Source organism: Podarcis cretensis (genome assembly GCF_951804945.1).
Source record: "Podarcis cretensis genome assembly, chromosome: 5".
Classification (NCBI taxonomy): Eukaryota; Metazoa; Chordata; class Lepidosauria; order Squamata; family Lacertidae; genus Podarcis; species Podarcis cretensis.
The window spans coordinates 77,178,559-77,200,340 of record NC_137174.1 but is presented as its reverse complement, the minus strand read 5'-3'; the positions used below and the strand labels follow the sequence as shown (position 1 = coordinate 77,200,340).

At 40.8% G+C, this 21,782-nt stretch overlaps 1 long non-coding RNA gene across 2 annotated transcripts in view; it reads left to right on the top strand.

Annotated features, from left to right (window-relative positions):
- Positions 1-21,522, top strand: part of LOC307217247 — a 46,809-nt gene extending 25,287 nt beyond the window's left edge. For both annotated transcript variants that reach the window (XR_013839484.1, XR_013839485.1), the window contains exons 3-4: positions 10,130-10,261; positions 21,399-21,522. This is a non-coding gene — a long non-coding RNA (uncharacterized lncRNA). The remainder of the gene's footprint in view (positions 1-10,129; positions 10,262-21,398) is intronic.
- Positions 21,523-21,782: the final 260 nt, after the last annotated feature.

The window sequence follows — 21,782 nt, the reverse complement described above, 5'->3', positions numbered from 1 at the left end:
CGTTGGAGGGTGGGGGTCCTCTTAAAGCAACTGGAATCTTTATATTTTATACATAGGTCACAAGAGTGTGTGTTTGTGAAATTAAACAGTAATACAGATTTCATATAAACATAATTAATATGACAGTTGCCTCTTAAGTGAATTAGACTCTTGCAAGGGTAGAACTGGTTATTGGAATATATTTCATTAGCAAAAATAAGGGCGAAGCAAAACAGATCTGTCTGACATTCATAATTCACTGAATTCATTAATTAATTCATAAGAACCCTCCAGTATGAATATATTGAAGACACTAATTTCTGGTTCTTCTGCTAATACCATTTACTTCTTTAAAAGGCAGTTGGGATGGTAGATGCTGCAGGAGTTTTGAAAAATCAGTAATGCAGACTGAAGGAGAGGATTCCTGGCTAAAGAATAAGGTGCCCTGATGTTCAAAGTGTGATCCTTATCAGCTATTCTGATTCATATGGGACTTCAAACGTGTCTTAGTACTTATTCGCAAAGAGACAGAGGCTAAAGTATATTCTTGGCCAACTGCGGCACTGCTCTTTTTTTCTGACCCAGATGATAATTTGCTAGTTTTTTTTTTCTTATCAGTTGTTTGTTCAAAAAACAGTGTCCTGAAACACTTCATCACCTCCCCAATAATGAATTCCTTTAAGCAACTAAATAGGAATTCGTTAGTTACAAGTGGGATCTGCAACACAATGTTGCAGTGTAGCAATGAACCACCCCTAAAAATATCCAGCTAGCCACTAATGATGCCAACAGTAGTAGTCTTGGTAGTAGTTTATTGAATGCTCTTCCCAGGTAGACTCACCTGGTGCCAGTTTTGACATCATTCTGGCACTAGGTAAAACAGTTCTGTAGGGACGCAGGTGGCGCTGTGGGTTAAAGCCTCAGCGCCTAGGACTTGCTGATCGAAAGGTCGGCGGTTCGAATCCCTGCGGCGGGGTGCGCTCCCGCTGCTCGGTCCCAGCGCCTGCCAACCTAGCAGTTCGAAAGCACCTCCGGGTGCAAGTAGATAAATAGGGACCGCTTACCAGCGGGAAGGTAAACGGCGTTTCCGTGTGCGGCTCTGGCTCGCCAGAGCAGCGATGTCACGCTGGCCACGTGACCCGGAAGTGTCTCCGGACAGCGCTGGCCCCTGGCCTCTTAAGTGAGATGGGCGCACAACCCCAGAGTCTGTCAAGACTGGCCCGTACGGGCAGGGGTACCTTTACCTTTAAAACAGTTCTGTATTACCTGCGATTTGAATGCTGGTGCTATTGTTTTGGGGAATTTTCAGTACGTAGATTATTTTGTGGTGATTGCGAAAGATGTTCATTGGGTGGGGTACGCTTCTGACGTGCTTACCAGATGTGACTATTTTGCTGTATCTTTTGTTTCTATTGTGTGATATTTCTATTGTTCATTACCTTGAGATGTCTTCATACAATTTCTTTCATAAAAACCCATATAATTAATATACCATTTGGTTGTAAAAGGATCTCCTCAAAGCTGTTTACAGAAAGATGCCAGAACTCATAAATTTAATAAATATGAATCTATATCTAGTAGTAATTTAGGGCTAAGCTAAAAATACCCACTACTTTAGGCATTTGGGGTAGTCTTGAAATGAGCTCCCTTCGTTTGATTTTGTTTGCCTGCAACAACATCAGGATTGGCTAGGTAGTGTAATGACATCATCTCATTTATTTTACAACCCCTGATTAGCTGGGATGATCTCTGCACTTTCTCTTTCCTCACTCGCAGTTGACAGTGATTTCCCTCAGTGACATAATCGCTTTGCAAAATCTGATGAGTTATGTGCTGATGTCACTGTGGTGAATATGATTAATCTAGGATGAGGAAAAAGCATTTAATGGAAGGGGTTGGAATTAAAGCACCAGCAGGTAAATGAAACAGTGGAACTGAACAGGTGCATAATAAGCTGACCATTCTAACAAGTTTTGGAGAAAATATTCCCCCTCGGCTTCTATAATTCCTTTTTGGGGACTGAAAATTGAGATTGAAAATATTCAGAGCAGCCTCATTGTTACTGCTGTTCTTTAGTAAAGTAGCTTACATGAACAATGCATGAATCATAGTACAGTGGTACCTCTGGTTAAGTACTTAATTTGTTCCGGAGGTCCGTTCTTAACCTGAAACTGTTCTTAACCTGAGGTACCACTTTAGCTAATGGGGCCTCCTGCTGCTGCTGCACTGCCACCACACGATTTCTGTTCTCATCCTGAAGCAAAGTTCTTAACCTGAGGTACTATTTCTGGGTTAGCGGAGTCTGTAACCTGAAGCGTATGTAACCCAAGGTACCACTGTATTTAGCCATGATTTAAACGTGATCCTGGATGAGCAAGAAGGATTTATCCATGCAGAATTGCAAGCATCCAGGTATAGAAGTTTCTTCATGAGACTCGGAGGATAAAATGCAATATTTACAGTTGTATACACACATTTTTACTTCCAAGCAACCAGGAATGCAGAAGCCCCTGCCACATTTATTTTACACTCCGTGATGTTTGCTCTCACCTCCAAAGTACTGTTTAGTAAGGTTACGCAATCACATTTCCATCTGCAAATTGCAAGGAAAGGAAGTTTGCAAGGAACTAAGAGAATGAATAATATTGGGAATAAAGCAACTTTTGATGAGGCATTTAATGACAGAAATGCAGCCTGCGCTATAGTAACACGGTGCCTTTGGTTTTTATGAATAGACGGAATTCTTAATGAATAAATACTGGCAATGTAAGCACAAAGGTCTCCCTGTTATAATTTAGACAATATGCAGTGGCCCAAGTTCGATTGCTTCATTTATCTACTTCATTTATATTTCATGCTTTCTAATACCTCAGAGTTAGCGGGATGGCTTGCAATAAAAAGCATTAAAAAGGTTGTTTGTTTATGCTATTGTTACTATCGATGGTATCAAATGTTTGCCCCATTCCTGCTCCCGCCCCTTTTGGACTTTTTAATTGGGAAGGGAGGCAGCAGAAGTTTTGCACTGCATTATGGGATAGTCCAAGGGCTTCTGTTCTCTATTGGCTGGAACACATCATTCCTTCAGTTTACAGAAAGCAGTATTTTGGTTAATGAAAACTTAAACCATTTTTTGAGGGGAGGGGAAGAAAATTGTGTATGACTAGAAGAAAGCATCCCTCACGTTAAAACAAATAAATAAATGGTATGCTTGTTTAGCTTTTGGCAATGGATCTGTAGATCAGATTTTCCTTCAGGCAATACATGAATTCAAAATGTATGTCATGTGATTTGCACAATTATTGAATGGGAGGTAAAGAGCCAATATTGTATGGAAACCCTCTTATGTGGAAGTTCTTCCCTTACCGATGGATGTGCAGAGAATAACTGATATTTTTTAGTGGGCAGACAATGGCAGCCCACACACACTTCTTACTAAGTGTTGTACAAGCCCAATGATAAGAAACAGTGCAGCTCTACCAATTCAAATAGTCACCCTGTACCACTTGCATATGGACTCTGACAAAATCCTGGATCCTGAACCGAATCGGGCCAGTATGGGTTGATGCAGGATTCAGCTGGAGAAGGCTGAGGCAGTGCCAGATTCCCTCAGTTTGGACCAGCTCCATACAGAGTGATTCCGGGCTTTCAAAACAAGGGCAGCCTGGCAGCAAGACAAATGGGGAGAAGGAGAGACACACAGGCAGCCTGCATACATCTTCTTCTACCTGCCACCTGATTACATATTTAATTGGGGTTGAAAATCATCATTAGACACTGTGCAAGGCCACTGAATTAGTTGGGGCCTCGCCCCCAGATCTGTGTCAGAGTGGCCCCAAATCACCTCAGCTCAGGGCTGCTGCAAAGAGCAGAATTGGTCCCCAAAATCGGAGACAGGATGTTCGCAGCCATACTGGAGAGGGCATTGGAAAGGTGAGGGACCATCACAGAAAAGACTCTCTTCAGTTTCCATCTCAGAAGGCAGAGATACCTGGAGGAGAGCCTCAAATGATTATCTCAGTTAATGAACAGACCGGAATGAGAGAAGACCGCCCATGTAGAGCTTTAAAGGTTAGAACCACAGAAATGAAATGGGAGCCACAGAATAGTTGACTAGCGACAGCTTTTGAACTTTCTCCCCAGGCAGAACCACATAAAGTGCTCTGCTGTAACTCTCGCCTTGAAGTTTCTAAATCATGGGAAGTCTGCTGCCTGTATCCAGGAGGGCGCCATAGCTGGAACATCGGCTGATAGAAGTCACTCCATGCCACTAAGTCTACTTTGGCCTCATGTGACAGTGAATCTAAAAGTAGCAGACTACAGTCCTCTGCTTAACTGGTTGAGCAATGTGTGCACAGCTGAACCATCCATCACCAGCGATCTTCTCGGAATTACATTTATTGGTCCTCATCAAGTCCATTACTGCTCCCAAAGAGCACTTTTCCCACCTCACCTGATTCAGATTGTAAAAGATAATCTGTATGTCTAAAAGACGTTTTTTGCCCATGTTATTTGTCTACATAACACTTGGCACGCAATTTGTATCCCCAAGAACTGGTTTATGCATTTATTTGGAGTGGTGGGAGGCAAAAACACATTATACAGTTTAGAACAGCTGATACCCTTTAATTGGGATACCTTTGCTTCCAGGAAAAGATTCTGCGATGTTTGTGAATGACTATTACGTTGAGGTCTTGTTTACTAAATTTCTATCCTGCCCTTCCACCCAAAAGAGCCCAGGATGGCAAACAAGAAGTGATGAAACATTAAAAACAGATTAAGAATGATTCTAATACAGATGCAGTCTGGGAAAGATCTAGGTAGCAGCTCTCTGGGGTTTCAGATAATTTCTGCCCCACCCACTGCACCCACCCCGGGAACTTCCCTTCAAATCTGTCACAAAAATCTAAAAAAACTAAAGAAAAATCTATATTTTGGGGTGCACATGTGAATTTTTTGAAATTTAATAAAACTATAAATTTAAAAAATCTAAACCTGGCCAGAAAAGCTGCTCAAAAACCCAATAAAAGGCATCCAATTAATGTCCATATTTTACAGGTGAGGAACAAGGAGGTTAAGAGATAAGTGAATAGCACAAGACCAGTCATGGCAAATATATTTATTTTTCCTTTGCAATTTTGCTTCCTGTTAAACTTTTGGGAGTTATACCATCCAGAGATGTCCCGAAAGATCCCAATTTACCTTCTGTCTCCCCTGGTCTACTTTATATGTATGCTTTAACTTCTATATGCCTGACTTTTCAGAACGGAGGCAGGCTGCAAACAATTCAGATGAAATGAAAGATGACGCTCAGTTGATGCCTTACTCGGTAGGGGCAGTTTTGCAGGAGGAAACTAAACAGGGGCCTATTCTCCAATTCCCAGTTACAGCTGCGTGGGAGATGCATGCAGCCTAATGACTTTATGGGGATTACAAAAGCATAAGTGAAGGTGAATGGAAGCTTAATTTCTGAAGTGTACAGCTACCTCAGGGTAATGAGTATGTAAACAGCTGCGAAACTGCTGCAAGCTGTTCCTCCCGAACAGAGCTTCATTAAAATTGCAAAAGGGAGTTACAATTTTTACAACATTAATCATATAAAAACATTGAATATATAACAGCTGGGTGGTTATTGTTTTTTCCCCCTTTTTTCCTTTCCCTTTCCGAAGTGTACCCTCTTGAGGGTAACACTAGTAAACTGTTCCTGACACTTTGGCATCCCTGAGCTTCTTGGGTAGCAGGAGAAGGAAGTAGCTAATAGCTTAATTCCTAGATGTCAGCCCTTCCAGACACAACAAGTCTTTAATGTACTTCTTCAAACACATGTCCTAGTCAATTACTTCAGAAAATGTGAGAGCAGATTCCGTCTCTGTGGAAACACTTCTCTGTTTAAATTGGTAGTTTAGCAATGTGACACTGCAGACAAATAATGATGAGTGCCACCCACCCTTTGAACTTCAGCTGGCAATACCCTTCAATTTTGACAATCGCCTGCCTTCTCAAATATTTGTTGAGGGTTTTTCTTCTTCTCCTCAAGAATAGAGATGTGGCTTGTATTCTACAGTGCATCCAAGCGCAACAACTCCAGCGTCGTCCATTCCGTTACCTACAATTTTATTGCAATAAGTAGACTTGTTCACAGTGCCCATGCCAGACCAATCTGATTTCTTTTCTTTTTTTCGGATGGAATTACAAACTTAGTAGATCAGGGAAATGCTGCGGACATAGTGTATCTTGCTTTTAGTAAGGCTTTTGACAAAGTCCCCCATGATATTCTTGTGAGGAAGCTGGTAAAATGTGGGTTGAATGATGTAACTGTTAGGTGGATTTGTAGCTGGCTGACTGACCGAACCCTGATGGCTTGGACAGCTCAATAGCAGCATCAATTACACTCACTTTCACCTTGTTCTTGAATCAATCCCTGTTCCAACATGTGCCTATGCACTGTGTAGACAGAGAGCTTCTCAGTACCAGCCTCTATCCAATCAAAGGGCTAAAGCACAACCAAGAGGCAGGCTGAGATGCTGAGGCCCACCTGGAAGTGGACTCAAATTCATTGTTGGTCCCTGACCCAGAGCTTGCAAAACACTCATAATGGTTTGGATGCTGGAGCAGGATTTGGGGAGATCATTGTTCGAATCCCCACTTGGCCATAAAGTTTGCTGGGTGCCCCCAGGCCAGTCGCAGCCTCTCAGTCTAACCCACCTCACAGGGTTGTTGTGAGACTAAAAATAGTGGGTGCAGGGAGGACTACCATACATGCCACCTTGAGCTCCTTGGCAGAAAGGTGGGATAAGTATATAATGATGTATAAATAATAATTTCCTGCCTTCTCAACTTTCTGTTGTCCCTTTCTTCAACTGGGAAACCCAGCCAGATGGGCGGGGTATAAATAATCAATTATTATAAATTAGTATTAGACCTTAATGGGTTGCTTCTGGCACCAGTAATCCATATGATTGTCCCTTTGCCTGAAGACAGGTGATATCACACCTCAAATGAAGAGCGAATGGGGACATACACAGCAAGCAACTATACTGCCTTCTGCCGATTTTCTTTAAAAGCAGGGAGAATATAAAACCGCCTCGTCACAGGGATGCTAACAGCCCAGAGCAAGTTAAATTTTCTTTCTCAGGGAGAGAGCTTCCGCTGAAAACTTTAAATTGGAAGGTACTAAACTATAAAACTGCCCAACTGCATTTAATAATAAAAAAGTAAATGGAAATAAACCAAGGTTAATGCGTCACCTATAATTACATTTCCCACAGCGAACAGGAAATATGTTCCTACTGCTGGATGCTATTTTTATTTACTAAAAAAAAAAAGTCCATTTTGTTTCTTCATCATTAACAGAGCCTCTAGACTACAGACAGCTGATGGACAACTTCCTTCTTCATCTCCCATAAGCATTAGAGGTCAGTGGTATTGTTTAGATTGACGAATATAGAGGTCTCAGTTTATGGGGCCAGTGCTAGTAAAATGCATAATGTAAACAAGTATGCCAGACTGTTTTTGCAAAGAGGGTACAAACAAACTCAGGGGAGAATATATAGCACAGAGAACATTGAAAATGCACAGAACTGGCATCAAATAGACCAATATATTCTCTAAGGCCACCAGATTAAAATTTAGAACTAAAGGACAGTGTAGGTCTGTGATGGTGGCTCTTTGAAGTGTTAGTGTTCAGCATCAAAAGGTGCCTGTATGCCTATAGCACTGTAGCCATCTGCAGCACATCTTTCACATGAGGAATGGCATTTAAGATGAGGAAAATCTAAAAAAAACCCAAGAACAAAACACCACACAATATTGTTACATGCTCCCTGCATCCCCCAGGCGGTGAGAAGCTCCGGGGTTTGGCTTCCTTTTTGCAGGAGAGATCACTGGAGACTTGTTTTTGAAATATGTGGTTTATTTCCAAGTACACCAGCAGAGCATTGGGGAAAGCAAACAGCACAGCCCTCCTAGCAGGCAGTAGAGCTGCCAGCCCTCATCAGCGAGACAGAGACATATGAATCCCCACAATGTATCTAGCTAGCCCCCCACTAGGGATGGTGAATCTGTCAGTTTGGGTTTCCCATTTTTCCGATCTCGGCTTCACCTGTCCATATTTCAACCTCAGTTTGCATTTTTGGGAAAAGTCCCCATGAAAACTCATCAGAATTTTAGCAAATTCCTCCAAATGCATACATTTTCCCATGCAATTTTTGCCAGATATACACTTATTTGCAAATGCATTTTGCTCTGATATAATGCATTTGCATGTGTGTTATTTTCACTAATAAATGCACTTCTATGCACAGTTTGTCTTAGTTTGTGCATTTTTCTAGATGTAGCCTGGCCTGAGAACTGCACTGCAAAATACAGGCAAAGTTTTGAAGGATGCCTGTTTTGTTTCAAAAAGTGTGAATTGGGTAGGTTTGCCTTTAAATGTGAACTGAATTGATTTCTCCAACTCTGTCCTTAGCCCTCTCTTGTTGCTTCTCTCTATCTCATCTTTACTCTGTTTCTTGCTGTTGCTTAGCCTGTTACTCTTATTAGTTATTAATTTATATGCCACTTAATCCCAACCCAGGCTTCTTAGAGATTTATAAGGATGAAATACAACCAAACATGCAAACATTATAATGTAAACATCCATATGTGAAATATGCAATAAAACAATCCCATTGAAACAACCCCGTAATTAAAAACAGTAATTAAATGCAGAAAAACTGTCTAACTCAAAATATCTCCCTATTCCTGACTTTCTCCTCCCCATCCATTCCCTGTGTGTGTGTGTGTGTGTGTGTGTGTGTGTACACACAGAATATCATTCACATAGAGGTTAAGTTATTTAACAAATCGTGTGTCAATACTGAGATCAGATGTAGGCATTAAGTAATAGCATGTTCATTGCCTCAGCAGATACTCCAGAGATTGCCAACAGTTGATGGCAGAGTCCTGGTCTCGCTCTTGTTTCTGATGTGCTGAATAAAAATGTTTCTCAAAATTGTCTTTGTTTGGGGCATTATTTTTTTGTGTGTGTGTTTTTCCATGAACTCAATGTTCCAGATTTTCTTGTACCATGCCTTCAGTGTCAAATTAGCAGCTGTCTTCCAATTCTGAGCTAAATCTTGTCTGGTGACCACCATAAAAAGGACGGATAATTATTTAAACAATAAATCCTGCAGTGTTTTTTTTTAAAAGAATCTATCAACATCCCTGCTCTGCACATTTTGATTCAATTTCCTTCCTATAGGTTTCACGCTTGACTAGGCAGGGTGAAACTATTTTGATAATTAACCTTTTAAAGCTACAAATGATACATTTATCAGAAGTTCCATCAAAAATTGCTAGCTGGTGTCAGACAAAACCTGAAGAAGAACCCAGATTGCACTTGCTGCAGATGCACCTGTTTGTTACTATTGGACATAAATCTATTATATTTCCTGTTGGAATCAACCTTACAAAGTTACTTTCTACCAGAGGGACCGAACGTAGCTCTTTGATAGATGCTCAGCGGGCAGATAATTTGATGTCCATGTGGTGTGTCATTGGGAACAAATAAGTGGAAGTCAGAGGGAAACAACATCTAAGGGAAATTCTGATTGATCTAGTTAATATTCTGTTAAGAAGGAAAATGTTTTACTTTTTTTTTAAAAAAAGTGCAACATTTAACATACATCACTGTGATAACTTTTAATCACTATACAGTGGTACCTCCGGTTGTGGATGGGATCTGTTCCAGAGCTCCGGTCGGATCCCAAGGTTTCCGTAACTGGAGGTGCCTGTTCTGTGCATGTGCGCTGCGCATAGAGTGCTTCTGCGCATGCGTGAGTAGCAAAACCTGGAAAAATACTTCTGGGTTTGCCGCTTTCGTAACCCGAAGTTTACGTTACCCCAGGGTAACGTTGTCAGCATCCTTCGGGGGTCAGGATGCCGGCTGGCTAGCCCCCAGCTGGATCATGCCCTTCCAGCTGTGACGATCCCCCGATCTCTGGTGTGACATAAATGAGTGACCCAGGCTTCAAAGCCAGGGCACAATATATTAGCAGAGCATACTGCTCAAACAGAACAGGCATGAGGCTTGTGGAAACATACTAACAGCTAAAGATTTATTAAGCATAAATCAGGACAAATAAAACATGTTGTCTCCCTTTATTTTCCTCAGAGAGACAGAAAAAAGCAAAAGCTATACACACAACGGAAGTTCCCAGCAAGCTGTGCTGGTCTGTAAAGAGTCATGTGACATGCAACAGTTCCATGTCTGCAACTAAAGGTGGAATGGAATTTTCCAGCAAACGTAAGTCAAGGTTCTACTGTAGCTGGGTCTTGGGCACAGCTTTACATGGGAATTCACAAGACCTGACAACCAGCTGTGCAGATACCTGCAAACACCACATTGGCTGAGTCAGGTCTTTCCCTGCACCACACCTGACACCAGAGATGACAACATGTAGGGCAGATGGGTATAGCATGGCCAAAATAACCAGACAAGCAAAATGGGTGAGCCCTGGCACATGTCAGGGGCTGGACTGAGGAGGAATGGTGGGGGCCACTACCCACTGGTGGAGGAAGGGGTGTGTGGTAGGTGCGGCCTGCCCTGGATGTCATCCCTGAGGGGGGATGACATTGTCACGCTGCCCCCTGGGATGCTCGCCGCTCACCTCCGGTCCGGAGCAGCTAGCTCCACCTCTGCTGCCGCCCCTTCTCCTGAACCTTCCTGAGAACAGGAGGACAGTATAGATTTAGAACAGTGGTTTGCAGAAGGACGTAGTTCAGAGGCTGCAGAGGGTAAAAGCTAGGAAATATTGGGAGAGGAACAGCAGGAAGAAGAAACACCGGGGGAGCGACAACTGACAGACTCAGTGTCTTTGGAGAGCATTTCTGAGCCCCCCTCTCCCAGGACCAGGCGTGCAGTGAGAGTAGTAGAACAGAAAGCTCAGAGGCAGAAAGCCCATATCAACCAGTGCAGGGATGACGTAGGATAAGAGAGACGGAGGGGGCTGGACTTTACTCGGAGCAATGCCATCATTGAAATAAGAGCTACATTTCTTTGTCACTCCAGGGGAGGGATAAGATTCCTTGAACCTTGACAGCACACCTAATTAGCAGGGCTTGGCTCAGGCTTCTCAATCTGATTTGGGACCCCGAAGTTATTTCACATGGCTAGAGGCGGAATGGGTTCAAAATATAAGATTTATAGCCATCAATGTTTGGATGTCCATGCTTGGGAAAATTCAGTATTAAATTGTGTAAAAAGCAAGTGATTTAAAAGCAAGAACATTTGTTGTGATTATCATAATAATTACAGCTGCAAAGGAAAGAAGTTCAAAATCAATATGGGAAGCTATACATCTATGTGGTAGTAGCCTTGTGACTAATATAATATAATATAATATAATATAATATAATATAATATACAAACAGTAAATCCAAAACAAACAGATTAAGAAGACACTGGTATTAATTGTCAGCAAAGACATGAGAGTGTAAAGGAGTTTTCAGCAGGTGTTAAAGATGGCTCCATAGAGAGGGCCATATTCCCAAAAGTGAAAATCTGGACACAGTTGTTGAGCTTTTTTTTTGGGGGGGGGAGGATATGGCAGTGGCATTTACTTATGGCAGTGGCACTCACGCCAAGCCCATTCACTTAAATGGGCAGCTATATAGATGGCCTCCCTGTTTGTTCATTTGCTTCCTGTCAGAGAATTCCAAAGAAAACAGAAATGAGAGCAGAAATTGCAATATTCATCCTGTGTCCAGAATGGAAGTCAATCCCGTGAATAGAATCGGCATTCACTCTTGTTTCATCTGTAAACAATATATAATAATACATAATTGAGGTCTCCTCCTCCAATTTGCATTATGTTTCCTTTGCATTAAAATGAATAGTGTGGAGTAGTGTCATGGCGGCTTAATTAACTACATAATTATTTGCATAAAGCCTTGTGGACAGTGAGGTGAACAATGTTGTTTTTGCTAGAAGCGAAACTCCAGCAGTAAGGGAGCATTGCTGCATGCAATGAATATGAATAGAAGTTGGTCCCTTTTTTGCATCCCTAGCTGTAACCCAGGCTGCAAACGCTGTCCTATGGCGTGGTAGTGGTGAACAATAATTTCTACAACCCTTAAAAGCAGCACTTTAGCATCCTGCCTGATTGCCCCCACACTCTGACACTTGCTGGTTGGTTTCATCCAAGTCCATTTCTGTTGCTACCTGTTGCCTGCACCACAAGGCTGTGGAACAGTTTGGCCTGTGAGGTATCCATGGAGAACTGTCAAATGCACCTTGCCATCTGTCAAGGCAAATGATTTAATTACTCAATATAGGATAACAATGCAACATAAATATTTAACTTAAATAGAGAAGGCAGGAGTTTATCATAGTGTTGCTGTCTAAGGCTAAGTGCTGATCAGTGGCTACAGTATCATATGAGCACTGATCCAGAGTATATTTTCTACAGCGTTTATAATTGCTTACATGTAATATTGGCTTGTTAAGAAATTGAACTGCATTCTTCCCATATCAATTCTTACAAGTCTGGCTGATGAAGAATTGATCAAGATTGGTTGATGAAGCATGGAACGAAACAGATTGGTTGTCCGGAAACTCTGTTCCAGCGATATTTGTGACAGATTATGTATATATCAAACTTTTGAATTATTCTACCGTGACTGGTGAAGAAGATTCAGAGACTTTGGTTGCAATTTCTGATCATTTGTATGAGTCTATAAATAATGTTTAGTGCCATTATTATTGGCCATTGTGTTGTGTTATATTGTTCAGCTTGTCTATATTGCAACACAGGGGTCTGTTTACGGATAAGTTCTGAAAATGACAGGCACCATAGGAGCCAACTCCTAGGGGCTGTGAGGGCTTTGGCCCCCACAATAAAATATTTGAGGGGGCCAGGCCCCCACAAAGTTGATGGGCATTCCCATTCAAATGGGGTGTGTGCACTAGGTCATGTGATTGATTATGTGGGGCAGGGCTTATTTGGGCCCCCACAATATTTTATTCAAGTTGTCACCCCTGACAGCCACTGCTGAGTGCAAGCAAAGTTGGCATATATGGCACTAGAAACAAGTGGTGGTCATGCCTGTTGGTAGTCATGACAAAGTCTTATTCCATTGCTTTCGGTGTGATTTAGTTGTGATTAACTTTGCTGAATTGGAGCCTTAAAACTTGTAAAACTTCTCTTCCTTTCTGTTGTCTGAGCAGGCACAGTATATCCAGTTCCACTCTGTGTGTGTGTGTCCCTGCACCCCCCCCCCGTGTGTGTAAAATGCTCTTCCGCTCTTTAGTGAGGCCTTTGCCACATATCCCCAAGTCATATGAAGAATGAAGATATCTATCATATTTCATATTGTTAGGATTATTATAGCAATGGCTGTGCCCTCATATGGATACTGGTCTGGTCACGTTTAATATCATCTATTGCATGATCCGGAAGCATAATTTCAATTTCTATTGCATTTCATGAGGCGTTGTCAAGGGTGGTTGAACTCTAGCTGTCTTGCAGCTCAAAGTAAATAATTTTTTGACTGCGGAAGCTCTTTCACAGTGGTTTGATTTGTTCTGTCCCTCTGGGTTGTGATACTTCTTCTTTTGCTTATTTTCATGGCACAGGTTTACTGTAGTAGTAGTAATAATAAACATGAATAAGTAGTATTGAATCAATCTCTTTTACATGAGTGAAAACAGTATTAGCTGACTTCCTATCCACAGAGTACAGAATCATGAAAATGTAAATGAAAATATAAACAAGATTTAGACAGCATCTGCTTCACAGATTAGAACTCAGCATTCTCAACACCCTCATTCTTTGCTAGGCCATTTTGACAAACGTGACTCACTGAATGCTGGTTCACATTATCTAAAGCCGAGAAATTCCATAATTTCCAGTGACACTTCATTTTGTAAATTCCACAATAGTTTATAAAATCCAGATAGTACATTTACACTGGGCTATTCCACCACCCCTCACATTGATTACTCTTGGCAACTCTTCTACATGTGTTCTAGATTGACAGAAATTCCTGTTAGAATGTAATGGTGATGAAGAGATTTCTTAATTTGAGCAACAATTCTTAACTGCCAACCACTGCTACATCCTCCCTCACCATGCAGGTAAGGAGCTGTCAGCAAAATTAGGCCTCATGGAAATTGTCATCTTAAATAATTTCAGTTTATACTTCAAAGACCCTTGGGATTGGGGATTAGTAAACACTGAATTCAGAATCTGTCCCCTTTCTTTGTTCTCCAGAGATTTGCATAAAACACAGATCTATGGTCCAATACAGACAACCAACCATCTATGACCCCCAACCTCATTTTATGTCTCCTGAAGCTACCCCATTCTTCTACCTCATCTGAGAGTTTCCTCCTTATTTGTTTCCTGCCTTTTAAAAGTGCCCATCCTCTTTCTGCACAGTTCCAAAAATGGAGCAGTATTTGATTTGATAAAAATAAGTTAATTCCCCCCCCCCCCGATTCTATGTCATAGGAACAATAACCCCCTGGCCAAGCTGTGCAAGAACAAATTGTCAGACTTCTGATGTGTGTGTGTGTGTATTGGTTTATTCCAGATCTATCCTCGAAACAGGATAATTTCTCCACATCTGAGGAAAATCATTTCTTTGTGGTTGATGATGCAATGATTTTCCTTACTATGAGCTAAGCTTAACTCTGCCATGGAAACACTCACACAGGTTCCTCTAATAAGTGAAATGCTAACAATTTCAAAGGAAGCCTGTCAAGAGCAATAGACTGTCTAGAGATTTACAGTTAACCATAATAGATTTATTATGTGGAGTGTGTATGAATTAGAGGGAATTGCTTTCAAGTGTTTAAAAATACATGAGAAAGGGACACGACAAGGCCGCCCAATTTCTCCATTGCTCTTTATTTTGGTCCTGGAGATTTTGCTAAATATGATTAGAAGGGACCACCAGATTCAAGGTATCCAGGTCGGAGTTAAACAATATAGACTTAAAGCTTTTGCAGACGACCTAGTATTGACATTACAGGAGCCAGTACCTAGCACTAAGAGGGCTCTAGAACTGATCCAGGAATTTGGTCAAGTGGCAGGTTTTAAATTGAATAAGTTAAAAACCAAGGTTTTGGAGAAAAATCTGACGCCGATTGAGAGAGAGTGGTTTCAGAAGGAGACAGGTTTGATGTTAGTAAAGAAAGTAAAATACCTGGGGGTGAATATGACTGCCAAGAATGTGAATTTGTTTAAAGACAACTACGAGAAATGCTGGTCAGAAGTGAAAAGAGATCTTGAAATATAGTCAAGCCTGAAGCTTTCCCTGCTTGGTCGAATTGCTGTTATAAAGATGAATGTATTGCCAAGAATGCTGTTTCTGTTCCAATCATTGCAAATTATAGACAAGATGGATTGTTTCAAGAGGTGGCTTCCGGGTTAGCGCCATCGACTAATGGCGGATTCCCTCCGAGCTCCGGAGGGAATCGGCTCCGCAGGATCGGGTCTTGTTCGCGGCGGCGACACGGGGACCCTTAAAAATCACAGGCGCGGATGCCTGTGAACCTGGTGACTCGGCGGGCACCATTTGCGCCCCCCAAGCTGTGAAGGAGCCTTTTTAAAGGCTCCAGAACGGGGACGGGGTGCGGCGCGGTGCTGTGAGTAGACTGCTCCTTCTGCGGAGTGAAGCCGCAAGCCATTGTCAGAAAGCGCTGACTTTTTCCTTGGAACGATTGGACTTTAAAGAAACAACCCGTGAGTAATACGGAAATTGGAATTTAAAGAAAATTTTGTTGAATTAGGGACGAGCGGGGAAGGGTTAAAAAGGAAGTCCGCCCCCCCCCCTTTGTAAATAATCTAAAGCAAAGAACCTGCCATCTAAGGTCGAGAGAAACCTTTTTTTTTTTTTCTAAAAAAGACTTTAACTTTCACGGTTTGACATTATAAGAAACTTTACTGGAGGATAAAAGATTAACTTTGGGAGCTGAAGTTTCACCCCCCCCCCCCAGACCCTGTCAAGCTAGCTGTCAGAAGGAAAAAGAGAACTTTGTTTCTGTTGCTGCTGCTGGTTATATTTGTTACAATTTCTTGAAAATAAGAAAGGGCTGATACAAACTAACTTGATTTTTGGATTTTGAGCTGAAAGGTACATTAAGGAACCAAAATCCCCCTAGAGGGGGTTTAGGGACATTACAATGGCTGGAGGAGGGAAAATCCAGGCTGAATTGGACAGAGCATTTGTTCTCTTGGGAAAGTTACAAGGCCAAGTTGATGCTTTGGCTATAAGCGTCACAACTTTGAACTTAAAAGTAAACAATGTGGTTGAACCTGATAAGGATTTGAAGCAGGAAGCCTATTCAATTGGACAATCAGAGAAATTTGAGAGCTCTCAGTTACCAGAGAGCCATGAGAATATGGAGAAGGAGACATATGTTCCCCCTGAAGAAAGGAAGGAGGAGCTGCAATTTTGCAGATGTCAAAGGAGAGTTACAACTTGTGGTCTGACAGGATGGCAACAAAGGAAAATAAAAATTTGATGTGGAAAGCCTAGCCTGAATTGGAGAGTGGAAAACTGAGAGATCTCCTTATGTGGAGATCTGAAGATCGAAGGATTATAAACTTGACCAAGGTGGAAGTTGGAGCTTTGGGGATATTTGGACTTGAAAGGAGTATGAAACAAGATTTGGAGTACCCCATAGGCCTTACTTTTAAGTATGGAGGTCTGGCTGGAAGAAACATGGATTCTGTTGGGCCGGAGCCTCTCCGAGATTTGGGACTTAACATTAAGGACTATCAAAAAGACCGGCAGAGAGGAATTGAAAGAGATTTAAGAGCCTCAGATGTGAGTTCTCCAGGCTAAACAGTATATTGAGACAGATGGTTGTTGGGGACTGAAACCGGGAAAGGGGTGGGTGGAGTCTGGGAATCCATAGGGTATATAATTATAACTTGCTTTGTTTTTATCTTGTTTTACTATCTGTATGGAAATTGGGAAAGCCGTGGAAGGGAAATATTGGTCGACTTTAGGAAAATGTTTAAGAATGAGGAATGATGTATAAGTATTGATGTTTAAGATTGGATAAGTTAAAATCGGTTTTCAAAATGGTCTAAATTAAATGAAAATAAGGTTTGTAAAAATAAATTGAGAAATGGAAGAGGAGGAAAAATAAAATAACAACATGTGAAAATAAATTATTAAGCTAAAGTTGAGAAATAAGTAATAAGGATTTGCTGAGTTAATAATTTAAATTGGAATACAAGAAGGGGAGGTGTGAGGAGGTCTGAGAAACAAGTTAAATGAAAATAAGTAACTGAAATTTTATGTGTTTTTAAGTGTTTTTTAAGTTTTGTATTTTTGTATTTTTGTTATTGTTCTTTTGTCTATTTTTGTTTTTTTGTGGTTATTGAAAATGCCAATAAATATTCATTAAAAAAAAAAAGAGGTGGCAAAGAGATATTTTTAGATTTGTCTGGCAGGGCAAGAAGCCCAGAATAAAATTCAAGATACTTACTGATGTTAAAGAAAGAGGGGGATTTGCCCTGCCAGACTTTAAACTATACTATGAATCAGCAGCATTCTGCTGGTTGAAAGAATGGCTGCTTCTTGAGAACACAGACATCTTGGACTTAGAAGGTTATGATAATGCTTTTGGGTGGCATGCATATTTGTGGTATGCAAGGTTAAAGTGCACAGGGCTTTTAAAAATCATATTGTCAGAAAAGCATTGTTTAATGTCTGGATAAAATATAAAGACTTTTTGGAGAGCAAAACCCCAAGGTGGCTTTCACCTATGGAAGCGAAAGCCTTGAAAAAACTTAATATGGAGGCCAAATGGCCAAATTACTGGGAAATTTTGGAACAGGAGGGTGACAAATTGAAATTACAGAGTTATGAGAAGCTCAAAGATAAGGTGCGAGACTGGTTACATTACTTTCAAATAAGAGAGGTATATAATCTGGATAAAAAGATCGGTTTTCAGGTGGAAAAATCAAAATTAGAAACTGAACTGTTAGAACCCAATGCTAAGACACTATCAAGAATGTACAATTTGCTGTTGAAATGGAATACTGAGGAAGAAACGGTAAAATCTGCTATGATTAAATGGGCACAAGAGGAGAAGATAAAAAAGAGGGACTTTTGTTTTTCTGGTTTTTTTTGTTTTTATGTTAATGGTCTGTATTTTTTGTATTTTGTATTTTTGTGTTTTTGTATTTTTGTGTGGTTTTTTTACTGTTTGTTTTACAATTTTTTATTGTTAAAATTCAATAAAATATCATTTTAAAAAAAACCAACCCCCCAAAAAACCACAAGTGTTTAAAAATACAAGATATTTTGTGGAAACAAATGTATGAAGTACTAAGTACAGCGCAGACCAGACCATTTATTAATCCTTATATTATATACAAAGCAGAAATTGCATGTAGATCCAAACTCATGCCTGATTAAGTTGGTGGTATTAAATACTTCCATGCAGAGCTGGCTGAATGTGAAGACAGGCAGACATTCTGTTTGGGATGGAAATGGCTTGAATACACATACACTGGAAACAAAAGCTTAGGAATGCAGTGAATGTGTCTTCAAACTCGAAAACATACTTTAGCTTTCTGTTTACATTAATAGAATGATGGAGTTTTTTATTAGGATACTGCCTGCATCAAGTAGCATATGTGCTGCCGGTGATTGGTTAGTAATAACCCCCTTTCTTTAATCCTTCACAAGAGCAATACGGGAGGTAAACCAGGGCAAACTCTCTAATTTCAGGTAATGTAACAGACTGCAAGATAGGGATGCATAACTTTTGGACTACAACTCCCATCATCCACTCCCTTCCCTCCAGCAGCAAGTTAGCATTCTCATTGCCCTGTCATTTTCCCCCCTAAAGATTTATTGCATTTCTTTCCAACTTTGGGGTTTCCCCAGGTCTTCTGATACTTCCGACTTTTGTGTGGCTGGTACTGTTTTGACACTGGGATAATGAAGTTTGTTAAAGATAAAAATGTGGTAAAGCAAATCTCTCTCTGTGTGTGCATTTGTTGTTGTTAGATTGCCCTGTTTCTTAATATTTCTTTGAATAACGTAATTAAAACCATCTGTCCCAGCATTATGTGACTGAAACTGGAGACAAGGAACTGAGATTTAACTTATAAAAATTCCTCAACGATGTCTCAAGAGTCAAAAGGCTGTTCTATAGAATTAGAAGCACATTCCATGCAATGTACAGCAGAATGGAATTCAGGCCATAAGCTGATTTTTCCTAGAAAAACTCCAGAGCTTGTATCCCAAGTACCTGAGGTGATGTAAAGGTGCTGACTAAGACCTGGGAGACCAGGGTTCAAATCCCCACTTGGTCATAAAGTTCGCTGGGTGAGCTTGGGCCAATTACTGCCTCTCAGCCTAATCTACCTCACAGAATTGTTATGAGGGGAAAAATTGAGAGAAGGAAAACCATATACAGTGGTACCTCAGGTTACATACGCTTCAGGTTACATACGCTTCAGGTTACAGACTCTGCTAACCCAGAAATAGTGCTTCAGGTTAAGAACTTTGCTTCAGGATGAGAACAGAAATCGTGCTCCGGCGGTGTGGCAGCAGCAGGAGGTCCCATTAGCTAAAGTGGTGCTTCAGGTTAAGAACAGTTTCAGGTTAAGTACGGACCTCCAGAACAAATTAAGTACTTAACCTGAGGTACCACAGTATGCCACTTTGAGTTCCTTGCAGGAAATCAGTCAATCAACAATGTCAGCCAAGGAGTTTAAATAGGACAGCCACCATGTGGAAGATCTTGAGAAATACTTATTCATGTAAGCCATGGGTGGGATACATCTCTGGACGTTGCTGGACCACAGCTCTCATTACTCCTGACCACTGGTCATAGTGACTGGAGCTGAAGGACTCTGGTGTCCTGCAACATCTGGAGGGCCACAGCACAAGCTACCCACCTCTGCTATAAGCAATGCCTATAGTTGGCACTTAACTGGGGAGGGCCAACTCTGTTTTCCTCAGTTCCTCATTTATCTAATCTTAAATTCAGTTCTCCACATTTCAGCACCAGCTTTCTGATTATTATTATTATTATTTTTAAAGTTCTCATGAAAATTCATTGGTGTGACTTTTTCCTAATATACACATTTTGAAGGCAATACCAATATATTCCCAAGCATTTTTCTTATTTTTACTATTTGAATGAAATGTTAACGCATCCTTTACCCTGTTATATTGCATTACTTGCCTTGCTTGGTCAGAGAACTGTGCTACAAAACTTGGAGAAATGTGAATTTTGAAAGATGGCTGTGTTTTGATTTGTGCATTATTTTGGAAAGTCTGAATTAGGTAGGTTTAACCAGGAACTGAATTTAATTGCTCCCCTAGCCTTACTCTTCACCAAGACACGGATCCATAGTGTCATGGGAAAATTAACTGCCTGTGGCTCTTTCCCAGGTTAAAGCAAAAGCCCCTTAATTGAGATCTTTTATTGACAGCTAGTAGGACCAGTCTTAGAGGAAATGAAAGGTAGCTCCATGTGACAGGCACACCCTTTTTAATACTTTTTACAGACAGGGAGCCACCCCTGCCTCTTAATGCATGTAAACGTCTTGAAACAATTACCGATTTTTTCCGTGTATACGACGCCCCATGTATAAGACAACCCCTATTTTTTAAAATCCAAAATTAAGAAAATGTTGTGTATAAGACAACCCCTTATTTTAAACTTCACAAATCTGGGGGAAAATATAGTCTTATATACAGAAAAATAGGGTAATTGCCTCTATTTACAAAGGAACACAGTTAAGAACATTTCTGGGATTTATTAAAGAACGTATCTGGTAATCCAGTCTAGAAAAGACAGTACTTGAAGATACTTGCATTTACAAAGGAATGTTTGAGAAGCATATGAATTTCCCGGTATTTTTAAAGGGTGGGAAATTCAACGGTTGAGTGGCCTCCATGGCTGTTTGATTCAATCCCCTGTCGGTTTAATAGAATCCTTCCCACTTTTATGGAATGTCGGTGTTCTGTATGATGTCAACATAAGCTATTTTTCTATTCTATACAGTGGTACCTCGGGTTAAGTACTTAATTCGTTCCGGTAGTCTGTACTTAACCTGAAACTGTTCTTAACCTGAAGCACCACTTTAGCTAATGGGGCCTCCTGCTGTTGCCGTGCCGCCGGAGCACAATTTCTGTTCTCATCCTGAAGCAAAGTTCTTAACCTGAAGCACTATTTCTGGGTTAGCGGAGGCTGTAACCTGAAGCGTATGTAACCCGAGGTATCACTGTATTTACAAAAGGAATCGAAATACACTTGAGCTTCCCGACAGCCTAAAGGTGAGGAACATCTGGATGGACTTGGGCAGTTCTTCTGGATGATTCAACCTCCTGTATAATCTTTTCTTGTCATCATGAAATGTTAGCATTCTATTATGATTCCATCTCTGCCGTTTTCCTAGGAGAAATTAAAGCTCCCTGACAGATCTTCCAGACAGCTTCTGAAGTAGCATTCCACCCCCCATAGCAATTGTTTCTATTTAACTATGTAACCTGTTGCTTTTGTTTCAATAAAGTAAAGACCCCATGTAGCAATTCTTTTTGTCTGCGGTTAATCTGTCTGCCTGGGTTTCCTTGGAATGTGTGAGGAAAATGGGTTTTGGATGAGGAAAGGTGAGGAAGCCTTTTTATTAAACACAGACATGCCCTTTAGAAAAGCCGAGAGGTATGTAAATGTTGGAAAATGTCCTAACACGGTGAGATGTGCTTCTAAGTTTTGGGTCCAAGGTGTCAAGATTAATCTCCTGAATTTTAATTCCTCGGCAGAGTTTCATATTTTCACATCA